General features: G+C 34.3%; 1 pseudogene; it reads right to left on the bottom strand.

The window, feature by feature from the left end:
- Positions 1-2,628: 2,628 nt before the first annotated feature.
- Positions 2,629-11,972, bottom strand: LOC107689817 (nephrocystin-1-like; annotated as a pseudogene).
- Between the last annotated feature and the right edge of the window lie 798 nt (positions 11,973-12,770).

Here is a 12,770-nt window from a genome sequence, read left to right as displayed (position 1 = left end):
TAACTTTTACTTTTACTTCACTACATTCCAAAGCATAAGATCGTACTTTTTACTTCACTACATTTCATAAAACTTATCATTACTCCTTATAATATATCACGAGCTCCGACACGCAGAAGCGGTGTCTGATTCAAGAACGAACTGATTCTTTTCAACGAACCTTTTAAAATCGGTTCGCAAATCGCACCAAACGATTCATTCACGAATTATAATGAACCGATTGCAGTTGTTCTCGAGTCGACAACTCACTCATTAAAATGATCTGTTTAGTGCGAGTCTCCAGTGAACTGAATTCACAAGTAACAACCGGGAGATCTTGTGACCGTGCGCGCGTCTGATTCTGTTAAAAGTAAGTTACTAATGTCAATCAAGTACTTTTGTACTTTCACTCGAGTAAAATTGAAAACTGAGTACTTTTACTTTTACTGGAGTAATATTTTATTATACGTATCTATACTTTTACTCAAGTACTTGATTTGTGTACTTCGTCCACCACTGTATACTGTATATATGGAAGTCAGTTTACATAAAAATATGTAATTGTGAAAATAAAAAAGTAAAAATATGTGAGATAAAATTTAAAATTAATTAAGTCACACTGTGAGCAGTAAAGTCATAATTGCAATTTCATAGAGATATATAAAGTTTTGATATATGATCAAATTGTGTTATATGAAGTCACTATCACAAGATGACTACAATTATGAAACAAAGTCCAATAACTATTATTATTATTTTATTTTACACATTAATTATGCAAAATAAAAATTAACAGCCCTAGAAAACAGTACAGATTCATAGATGCCTCATATTTCACAAAATAGAATGAAGCTAATAACACCAAGGTCAAGATTCAGTCCCAGTGAGGGATGACCTATCAACTCAGTGATCTTGAGCAAATTTGATTGCACCATGCACCGAGATTGAGCATGTAAATGCACCATAATGTATTGTGCTAAGGGTTGAGGAATTCAGCATGCATCCTATACAAAGTTTAGGGGATTTTAGGTATAATACACTCAATGTGATTTGATCTGAAAGCACTTAAGACAATGTTCTGTAGGAACATACTGTAGGAACACACATAGGTACATATACTTGAGGTGTGAGTTTACACAATTTCTATATAAATTAATCTAGAATTAAAATGAAGTGTTAAATTGTATAATTATCTCAAACATCTATCGTCTCTGTCCAGTCTCTGTCCAGTGTGTGTGTGTGTGTTGACTTTGGGCTCTAATGCTTTCTGTCACCACAGCAGCAGGTCAACCGGGTGTGTCATCTTACTAACTCGGGTTTCCCAGGGTGGTGAAATATGAACGGTCTGGAATCCCATTCAGACAGGCCCGAGACACACCCGCACACACGTAAATACTCACATCTTCCTCAAAAATGTATTGAAGTTTACTCAACATATGGCAACTCATTAAAAGCTTTCTGTTTATGTTGTCTTAAAAACTGAGGATGGAAGACCAGGATATTTTACGACCGGATGAGCATTGAGCTGCCAGGGAAGAAACTCTATGCTTACGGATAGGGTGGAATTATAATAGGTTAATATTAAAAGATGGAATGTTGTCAGACCAGTTCTCTATTATGTATCTATAAACACTGGGAGTGTGGAGACAGAAACCATTAGGGAAAAATATTTTCCTGGTCACATACTTTTTTCAGCACACACAGACACACAGACTGTTTTAGCATAATTAATTATATAATATAATATTGCATAACACTTTTTAAATTTAAGCTTATGTATGGAATATGGTGAAAATATAATAGATATATAATAGACTAAATATAACAGGTGTTTGTTTTGTTCTAGTGTTTAATGTCAGAAGCATCTTGAAGAGTTAGATCACCCAAAATGAAAATTATATCATAATTTACTCCTAAAAACAGAAAAAGAAGATATTTTGAAGAATGTTTTAACTATTTTTGTTTTAGCTGTTCCATAGAAAAAAGAAAATCATGCTAAAATTACATGAGGGTGAGTAAATTATGACACTTCTTTTTTTGGGTGAACTATTCCTTTAAAGCACAAATAGTGGAGTTAGACATTAGCATGTGGCTAAGCTAACCACACAAAAACATAGTCCACATAAATATTGGGTAAAATACTCAAGTTTTAATTACACTGAACTATTTTTTATTAATACTTGGCAGTACTGAATGAATATCACACATTTCTCTTCAAGATGATGGCCCCATCTGCCATCTTTAATGTGTTTTGTTTTTTCCAGAGCTCGTTGCAGTGCTTTCTCAGATTGCCTTCTTCACAATACAATGTGATGCAGCTTTAGAATTTGACCAAAAAAAAAAAAAAATCTTATAAGTCAGCATAATTAAGTTACTTCACTTTTTCTTCATATCAGAAGCATGCCAACACAACAAAACAATACAGATGGTCTCAAGGAGTAACTAAAAGTTGCTAATGTAGTTAACATTTTTCAGCAGCATATCTGATTCTTTAGCTGTAGTTTGTATACGTAGCTTGTAACCCATATTGATTAGCCACTATTTGGCTATTGGGGGAACGTATCCTCTCAGTGTCTACTATGGTGGTTGCATCACTACTTGTGATTCACAATACACTGATTACAGCACAGTAACAAGTTATGGGTGAGCAGCTAACTTATATAATACAGTGTAAGAAGATTAAACATTCAGTTGGCATGTTATCACACCTCTTTCCATCAGCGATATATGGTAGGTTTTTCTTCAGAACAATTAATGCTGATTCATGTCTCCATCTTTATAAGCATCTGACACCACACCTCAGGATGGCTGGGCGAGGTGGTGTGTCAGACACGAAAGAATGGGAACAGGTTTTTAAGTGTACGACTTGTTTTAAAGGAGTGGAATATGTTCAAATAAGAGGCTTGTGTTAAAGACAAAGAGGTGTGTACTTAAACCATAGTTATGCATTTGTGTGAGAAAAAAATAAGAAAAAAGAGGGAGGAGTTGTATTTAGGAGGTGTGGTGCTTAAAAATAGACCATTATTTAAGGGACGGGCGGTCATGGGATGCTTTACAAATACATGGAAAAGGAAAACGATCACACGCACAAATACTGTTAAGTATAGTATGGCACGATTTCCTCATAAACATAACTGTGAATACGCTTTCTGGGCTGGGTATGAGAGATTAAACAGTTTTATTTATATGTTTAATATCTAAATACACATTTTAAAAGGACTAAAAAATACAATCAAACATTTTGCTATTTGGACACTTTTGAAGGACCATGTGATTAGTCAGTCTCTAGACTCAGAGCTGGGCACTGTTGATGAGGTCATAGGTGACCTGTGCAATCTCAAAGGCTTGATGTGAACATTGAGAGGACAGCAGAGTTTGCACTGAGGTTTTTTGGGAAGGGCTGTAGATAAAACGAGCACGTTGAGATTCCACTTCCTCATCTGCCCAGCAGGGAGCAGGCATCTCCACAGAGTATAACAATGGATACACGCTGCCCATAAAAATGCTTACAAACATCTGCTTTAACACGTTAATATCCCTCTGAAATACACAGAAACACACATTGCATGTAAACAGCATGAATAAATAAATGAAAATAGTACTGTGGCAATCATGTGATGTTCACAGACACACACACACTGTACCTTTTAAGATCTTCTCAGGTTACTCTCTGATTCGGTCCATGATTTCTGTAAAATCAGGTTTAAGTTTAGTACTTTTGATAATATACACCCCATCTATAACAAGTATACCCCCAAGTACGTTATGCGGATTTTTGTCCCCAGAAGTTAATTGAACTAGACAAAAAACAAAATCTCTTTGGTTTTGCCCTCAACTGGTAAATAAATGTATAAATAAAATATATATTTTAACAATAATTTATTTTATAGTTAAATTAAATAAAAAATAATAATTAAAAAAAAAAAAATATATATATATATATATATATAAATTATATTTATTATTATTATTATTAATAAAAATAATAATAATACAAATGTAATAATAATATAATCTTTTCTGTTAAAAGTAGAGTTCAGGTACAGGGTATTAACTATACTTATTTTTATGTATAGAAACATAAATAGTGTTTACTAATGAGAACACGGCAAGTAAAAGTGTGTTTTTATTTGACCAGTCTCACCCTAAATGCATCCATCAGGTCTGGCTGATCTAGAACATCAGGGAAGGAAGCTAGAACCGAGCTGCAGATCAGATCTAGGTAGAACACAGAGCCAAGCTATTACATTCTCAGTTCCATTTATGTTTTACATTTACATTTGCTTTCTTTCCTGACCGTTTCTTACCAAAGAAATTGTATATAGTGTTGTGATGTGACAGAAACCTCAGATACGCATTAGGTACCCTTCAAGCACTAAGATAAAACTAAGAAGATTCAATGGAATGTGTGTGTTACCTGCATTATACATGGTGATTCTGTCCAATAAAAGAGCATCAGCAAGTATTTGCCTGTATGTTGCCAGGAGATGTAATGTGGACAGACTTCCTACTACAGTGTCTGGCAAAAGACTTATGAAACATTTAAAGAAACAAAAATATTTAGTAACAAGACCATATTTGCTTTTTCATGAATATTTATCAAAAAACTCTATGGAACCCTACAGTTGACAATAAAACTCTGAGCAACCGTTCAAAAGTTTGGGATCTTTTTAGAGAAATTAATATTTACATTCAGCAAGGAAGCATTAAAATGATCAAAATGAGAGGCATTTATAATGTTACAAAAGATGTCTATTTCAAATAAATGCTGTTCCTTTGAAGCTTCTATTCATCAAAGAATCCTGTAAAAATGTATCATGGTTATTGGTTACCACAAAAAATTAAGCAGCACAACTGTTTTCAACATTGAGAATAACATGAAATATTTTTTGAGCATAAAATCAGCATATTAGAATGATTTCTGAATAAGGGTCTTTTCAAAAACATTTAAAAAATCGTACTGACCCACACTTCAAAACATTAATGTATACTCTAGTCTAGTGTGTAGGCATTCTTACTTCAGAAGCTCTCTGCTGCGTGTGTTTACTGATTTGTGCTTAACAACAAGTTTAGGGATCTTCCTGGACAGCAACATCTGCTGAAACACACCGGTAGGATATCCTGAGGACAGAACAGAAGACATCAGTTTGTATATATTTGTGTGTGTGTACAGGTTTTTTTTACACTGGTGGGGACTTAAAGCTGAATACACACCAACTCATGGGGACTTGTGTCACCGTGGGGACCTAAATTGAGGTCCCCATGGATACAAAAGCTTATAAATCAAACAGAATTAGTTTTTTTGAGATTGTAAAAATGCACAAAGTTTTAGGTGTAGGGTTGGTTTAGGTGTAGGGTTGGTAGGGTGATGGAAAATAAAAACCATTACACCTATGGAGAGTCCCTACAAAGATAGTGAACCAGACTGTGTCAGTGGTGAGCGGTGACTTTTTTAACCGGGTATGCTGAGTGATAAGATTAAGCCCCCCTCCCCCCTCCAAAGAGGAAAACACCGTGGCATGTGTCGATTTAAAAGTATGCACATTCCTACTTTATTTGTAAATGAAATTCATCTCCAATCCTTCTATAGTTTCAGGTAGTTATTCGAATGCTAGAAAACAGATGCTTGTCCGAGTAAAAACAGCCAAATAACGTAGTTGCTTTATGATATGTAATATTCAGAGGGTGGGGAGATGGGGGATTCCCCCACACTATATGTCTGTGCATCAACTGAATGATTTTGTAAATTTTATTTATTTATTTATTAATTTATTCATTCATTTATTTTTATTCCCAGTGAATAGGAGTTAAAACTCCCACCCGGGTGACACTACTCCAATAATAGACCAAGCAAAATACCAAAAAAAAAAAAAATTTTTTTATTAAATAAATAAATAAACAAAATAATAATAATATCTTTAAAATATTGCCAAGTAACATAGCAAACAACAATAAAATCAGAAAAGGACTTTAATTGTAAGCGACACAAGTATATGGAAAATACAGTTATGATGTGTTTTTTTTTTTTCATATGATTTAGTCGAGTTTCAGCAATCGAGATCTGGCAGCAACAGCGCATTTTTCCGCTTGGGCGAGCGCTTTGCAGACAGCTTACCTCGTGCATGAAATCACCCGCAGACCAGCAAACCACTGAGAAGAACGCGCTATAAACCTGAAGAGTCATAGCAATACAGCGGAGGCGAGAAAGCTGCGGAGAATCCGGCAAAAAAATAAGAAATCAGGAAGGGGGCCAACACTTTTTCACACCACTGTATATTAATTAGCCCGTGAACTCATTCTCTCAGATGGCCTGGATATGCAGCGCATTCGCAGCTTATATGGACGGAACGCCACTGCTGTGTGTGTGTGTGTGTGTGTTTGTAAGAGAATGTTACCTCTTTTGGTAGATGTGGTATCCATATCAGTGTCTTTTTCAAATGGTGTGCCACCATGGATAGTGAGCTCTTTTGTCCTGCACACACATGCATATAGTTTGTGAGTAAGTATGTAAGGAAAAAAATATAACTGATACGCATCTATCATATTCTAATAAGTGAATTAGTGTGTACCGTAGAGCAATGGGGGCTCCACTTTCATCAAATAGTTTAAGGACTGCCCAGCCACAGCTGGGGTCTCCTCTCTCCACTGTGGACTGAAAGAGAGCACAAACATATTTACCAAAGAACCCGTGTGCAAGAAGATTTTTGCTGGATACTGATATCATTTTATTTACAATAGCAATTTCAAAATATGGATGGAAACCTTGTAGATAGTCACGCCACTTTAGTTCAATAATAAAGGGATAGTTCACCCAAAAAATGAAAATTCTCTCATCATTTACAAAATAATTTACTGTTGTTCCAAAACTATATGACTTCTGTGGAACATAAAAGTAGATATTTTGAGAAATACAATGGAAGTCAATGAACTCCAATGTTGTTTCTAATGTTACTCAAAATAACTTATTTTGTGTTGCGCAGAAGAATGTAATCCTTACAGGTTTGGAACGACTCCAGCATGAGTAAATAATTTTCATTTTTGGGTGAACTATTCCTTTAATAGAGATAATTGCGTGTATTTATGTAAATATGTGAGAGGGTAGTAGATAAGTGATCTTTTGTCTTTCTGAGGTTACGAAGGCCTTGTGTCCTCTTTGATCAGAGTTGGGTGGTACTGCCATATTATTGTTTAAACGATAAGAAATATTTTTTGCAAGAAATAGTTACATTTCTTATGTAGGTCATACCCAATTCAAACAGAATTCCAAGATCAGGAGATTCAGAATCACAACACAGGAAACAGTCTCCATCTAGTAGACAGGGCCGCATCCCAGTCATCTGAAATACACACACACAGGGGAAAATACAGATTAAAATATAAACTGTTAGATCACATAAAAGTATATACAGCGAGGTCTAAACCTCTGAGAACATTGGTGAAAATTTTAAATTTTAAATTTTTTTTTTACTTGTATATAATTATATATATAACTTATATTATCAGCATAACAAGTTGTGACATTTCTATAGTTCAGAATCTTACATATTTTTTATTCATTTTAAATTGCAAAATTTCTTTGTTTCAAAATTTCAAAATCTTAAAACTTACTTTATTACTAGGTTTACATTAGATTTCAAATCCCAGATTTTTTTATGTGGCCTTCGACTTTTGTTCATGCTTTTGCATGTGTTTAAGTGTAGCTTAGTCTTACCCGTGGAGAAAAGCTCCAGGTCTTTGGGATCTTGGAGTTGTAAGTGGCTCTGACTGTGTCAATGTTACTCAAAACCTGACAAGGAAAATATTAAAGTAAACTTAACAGGTGGAACAATGAGTGAGAGGGAAACAATGCCACCATGTACACTGCATTTGTGTCACACGACACTGGTTTACAATAAACACTGGGAAGACAAATGGGTTTTGAATGGGCGTTAGAATTATTTTACCATTTACAATGACTTAAGTGACTCATTCAGAAACATCAAAGAAAAGATGAACTGTGCACAATGAACGTTGGACATTACACAATAATACTCCACTTATCATGTATAAACATGCACTGAAACATTTCTTGGTTCTCTCCCAAATATTTAAAATTACTGAAAATAAGTAATCAAACAGAATTTACATCCACAGTGCGCAAAAAAAAAAAATCCAGAGTTGTGAAAGACAAATAATGTACAGATACCAAGTAATGATTAAACTCTTAACACTCAAGACTCAAATATGCCGTAGTATTTTACACTCATGCTTTTGGATTGCAACTGTATTAATTCAAGCACCCCAGTTGTTAATCTCATGATGCTTTGTTATTTGTTTTAGGCTGGTTCCACCCTGATTACTGTACACAAATCTCTCTCTTTTAAGATCATAAAGGGGCAATCATTCCGGTTGTAGGTGCAGCAGTGTGTGTGTGTGTGTGTGTGTATGGGTTACCTGGGATCCGTTAAATGCACAGAGCTGAACGTGCCTGCTGAGCACCTGTAACCCGACCCCGGGGGGTGGGATCATTCGACAACTCCACAGGGTCAGGGTTAAACTCACTCTAGATGGGCGTCCGTGAACCTTGACAAATACACACATACACATTCTTTCTTTTTATGTGTTGCGGGTCAAAAGTTTGGAATAATTACGATTTTTTAAATGTTTTTGACAGAAGTCTCTTATGCTCACCAAGGCTGTATTTATTTGATACACTACATTATTTGAAAACTGGGAAATTGTGAAATATTATTACAATTTAAAATAACCATTTTCTATTTCAATAACTTTTAAAATTTAATTTATTTCTGTGATGGCAATGTTAAATTTTCAGCAGCCATTACTCTAGTATTCAGTGTCACATAAACATTCTTTCTTTTTATGTGTTGCGGGTCAAAAGTTTGGAATAATTACGATTTTTTAAATGTTTTTGACAGAAGTCTCTTATGCTCACCAAGGCTGTATTTATTTGATACACTACATTATTTGAAAATATTTGAAATATTATTACAATTTAAAATAACCATTTTCTATTTCAATAACTTTTAAAATGTAATTTATTTCTGTGATGGCAATGTTAAATTTTCAGCAGCCATTACTCTAGTATTCAGTGTCACATGATTCTTCAGAAATCGTTCTAATATGCTGAATTGCTGCTCTATTACTATTGGTGCTCAATTATTAATAATAGTTTCTTATTATCAATGTTGAAAACATTTTTGTGGCTTAATATTTTTATGGAAACTTATATATTTTGTCAGGATTCTTTGATGAATAGAAAGTTCAAAAGAACTACATTTATTTGAAATAGAAATCTTTTTTAACATGACAAATGTCTTTACTTTTACTTTTGAACAATTTAATGCGTCCTTGCTAAATAAAAGGATCACGGTTTCCATATTAGAATGATTTCTGAAGGATCATGAGACACTGAAGACTGGCGTAATGGCTGCTGAAAAATTTAAAACATTAAACATTTTTTAATTGTGATTACTAATTGTAATTATACTTCACAATATTACTGTTTTTACTGTATTTTTCAAATAAATGCTGCATTTATTGTTTATATTTTAAAAATATATTTATATACTTCATATGTATGAATTTTGTTATTAAAATATTAGTAAATGTAGCTAGTGTGTCCATTGCAATTCGGTACCTTGCCTGTGTCTGGTTCCATATGGAGATCTTTAAAGGAGAATTGTGATTGGCTAAGCTTGGGCTGAATGAAGTGACTTGCTCTATAAGATCTCCCTGCTTGACACAAACACACACACACACAAAAAGTATACATATGATACAACTGTAATATATCATTATAAAATCTGAATTCTTACCAGATGTAATGTAAAACAAATCAAACAAACAAACTGTGTTCTAGGTTAGTAAGCTGTTTAAAGTCTGAAAATGGCATTTCATCTATAGGCTTTGAAAAATATAGGGACAGATAGTGACCTTCCTCTAGGAGTCTGGAGAGAGTGGAGGGTCTGAAGCCTGGTGGGATGGCACCCATTGCTGAAAGCACATCAGTAGCATCTATCTGCAGACACAGCACACAAGCACACTTCAGTATGTGAGGGTGTTAGAAGTGTATGTTAATATGTGTTATAAAAAGTTTTTAAGGGTGTAATTGTCTAATTAGAATATACCTCAGTAACAGCCTTCCGCACTGTGTTCCAATTGGATGTTTTGCTAGTTGAAAAAAGACAGTATTAAATCATTTTCTTTAACAAAGGCTGCATATTAACATACACTTTTGTTTAATTTATTTCAGTTTCAGAAATGACTGAAATTGTGAGCTATATTCAATGCTTTTTAATTAATATAAAAGCACAGACATGCACAAAACAACAAAATATGAGAACAATGCTGCTATCTAGTGGAGAGAGAGGAAATATCACCTGGACTTTATGTCAGACTCCCTCTTCTTCTTCACTCTCCCTCTCATCCTCATTCTCTCTCTCACTATCCTGCAGAGAAGCCATCTGAAGACGCACGGTTAAAACGCACGGTTAAAATACATTTACAGATGTAATTCTTCCATGTTAATTATCTAAACACAGTTTAATGTGTGTATATGACTTTCATGTTATCAAATATTTGCATTGTGCATGTAAACGCACTCACTGAGTGTCTGTGATATTATACACACCTTCAGGAATGTTTTGGGCACCAGGCCCTTCTGGCCTTTTGAGTTTTGAGCCAGCCACCATCCATCCTTATTTTTAGAGAGAACTTTCAAAACCTCTCCTTTCTGAAACAACACAAAAAAAGACAAATTGCTCGGTGCAAGAAAACAACCTGAATTCAAGTATTCAATAACTAAAATAAAATGTTAAAACCTGGATGCTGAGGTCCCTTTCTTCCTGTCCCGTAAATGCACTGAGAGCAATGTAAGAGACAGATCCCTGTCCTGTGGCAGTTGGACCAATATCTGCATCTTCATCACCACTGTTAGCATCATCATAATCATCATGTTCTTCTTCTTCAGCATCTTCATCCTCAGAGCTCTCATCTTGTTCATCACTATTTTCTTCCTCGCTCTCCTGTTCTGTCTGAGATGAGCTAGGTCCGGCCATTCTATGTGGCCAAGGAAAAAATTGGTATTGTTTAAAAAAAAAAAAGTATTTATTATTATTATTATTTAAATATAAATGATTTCATATGTATAAAAGTAGATCTAAAAATGGTTTGTTTAGTTTGTTTGAATGCATGATTAAGGCTCTGGGATTTGATTTGTAAGATTTGTTTGAATGGATGAGGTTATATACTCATCATGAGGCTGCAGCTGAAGAGCTAGAGACTGTAGACGCTCACGTAAAGTCAACAAACGTTTCTCCACTTCCCTCTTACACTGATCATAATTCCCCACTGGAGCCGGCTCATCTACCTGTGCACATGGAATTTAGCATTAAAATTACACAAAAATAATAGTAGGATCTAACATAATACATTATAAAGGGTTCAGTGAAAGTTCACAAAAAAAAATTATATATATATATATACACACACACACACACACACACATCTTATATATGCAAGAAAAAAATGTATTTAAAAAAAAATATTTTTAATTAAATTAAATTTCAAATACATGTAAATCTGCAATAATAGTCTAATATGTCTGATGACATTTATACAAATACACAGACATAAATAAACAGTACTTTAGATAATTTCTTCAGAGTCTTCATAATTTCCTCCACTGCGCGCTGTAACTCTTTGCACCTGAAATGCAAACATAATTACAAATAACCAAATCACCGCAAAACACTAGAAATCAAAGTACGCGCTATTTAACCTAGTTGATGTAGAGACGTTCAAAAACAAAACAGACAGAAGTCTTCTTTACCTCTCCAAGGTCTCTGTCCCGTCTGACGCATCTGGTCTAGCAGCCTGCTGCACCAAAACAAAACATCTATCTGCAGAATAGTAGGTAACGTTAGAGATTTATTATCAAATCCAGTGCGCACTAGCAAAAGAACAAACATATCATTCAATCAACCTTTCTCTTGATGTCATCCGTCTCTCGTCTATCTTTGGACCGTCTGAAGAGGTCCTCTCCTTTTTGGAGGCATCTTCTATTCGTCTTCAACACAACTCAACAGAAAATGTTATCATACTCGGCATTTTGAATGTGCCATTTGATAAAACGTCCCAGTCGTGCTCAGATTTAGCTAAAACAGACTGGATCGGGGGCGCCATGACAGACGCTCCAGAGAAGGTTGCTAAGATACTTTTACGCGACGCTATTATTACATCATCACTGCGCGCAAGAGCCCAAAAGTACAATTTGAGCTATGAAAATGTATCTGTGTATTTTTTCAATCATATGATTTTATTTGGTAAATTTCATATGCATAAACAAAATTTGGCTAATATATACCATATTTTTTGTTTTTATAACTAAAGCTCGTTTATTGAGTCCATTAAATATATTTGTTAAAAAAATGTTTAAATGTAGCCTATTTGTTAAGGAGTTAAAAGATAACTGAAGATCAAGAAGTGCTGCCATTCATTTCTTTTTGTTTGTTATTAATATGTTATGATATATATCTTCCTGCAATGCAGTTTTGTTATGACTGAACCCCATGCATTTCTGTTTTGGGCTGTGACTGTGTAATCTGGTAAAACAGGTTTCTTGGAAAAGTGCTTCTGTTTAAGTAAATAAAATATGCATTTATAGAAAAAAATGTCTAAAGCAGCTACCCTAACATATTTAGTTCCATAATAACAAATTATATTCCAGGTTTCTCTTGAGACCCATATTTAAATACACAAATCTGTGAATTCCAGTTCTGAAAAAGTTCTGT

This window comes from Sinocyclocheilus anshuiensis, unplaced genomic scaffold (genome assembly GCF_001515605.1).
Source record: "Sinocyclocheilus anshuiensis isolate Anshui unplaced genomic scaffold, SAMN03320099.WGS_v1.1 scaffold918, whole genome shotgun sequence".
In the NCBI taxonomy this organism is placed as follows: domain Eukaryota; kingdom Metazoa; phylum Chordata; class Actinopteri; order Cypriniformes; family Cyprinidae; genus Sinocyclocheilus; species Sinocyclocheilus anshuiensis.
The sequence above is the reverse complement of the archived record's forward strand: the minus strand, read 5'-3'. Positions and strand labels throughout refer to the sequence as shown.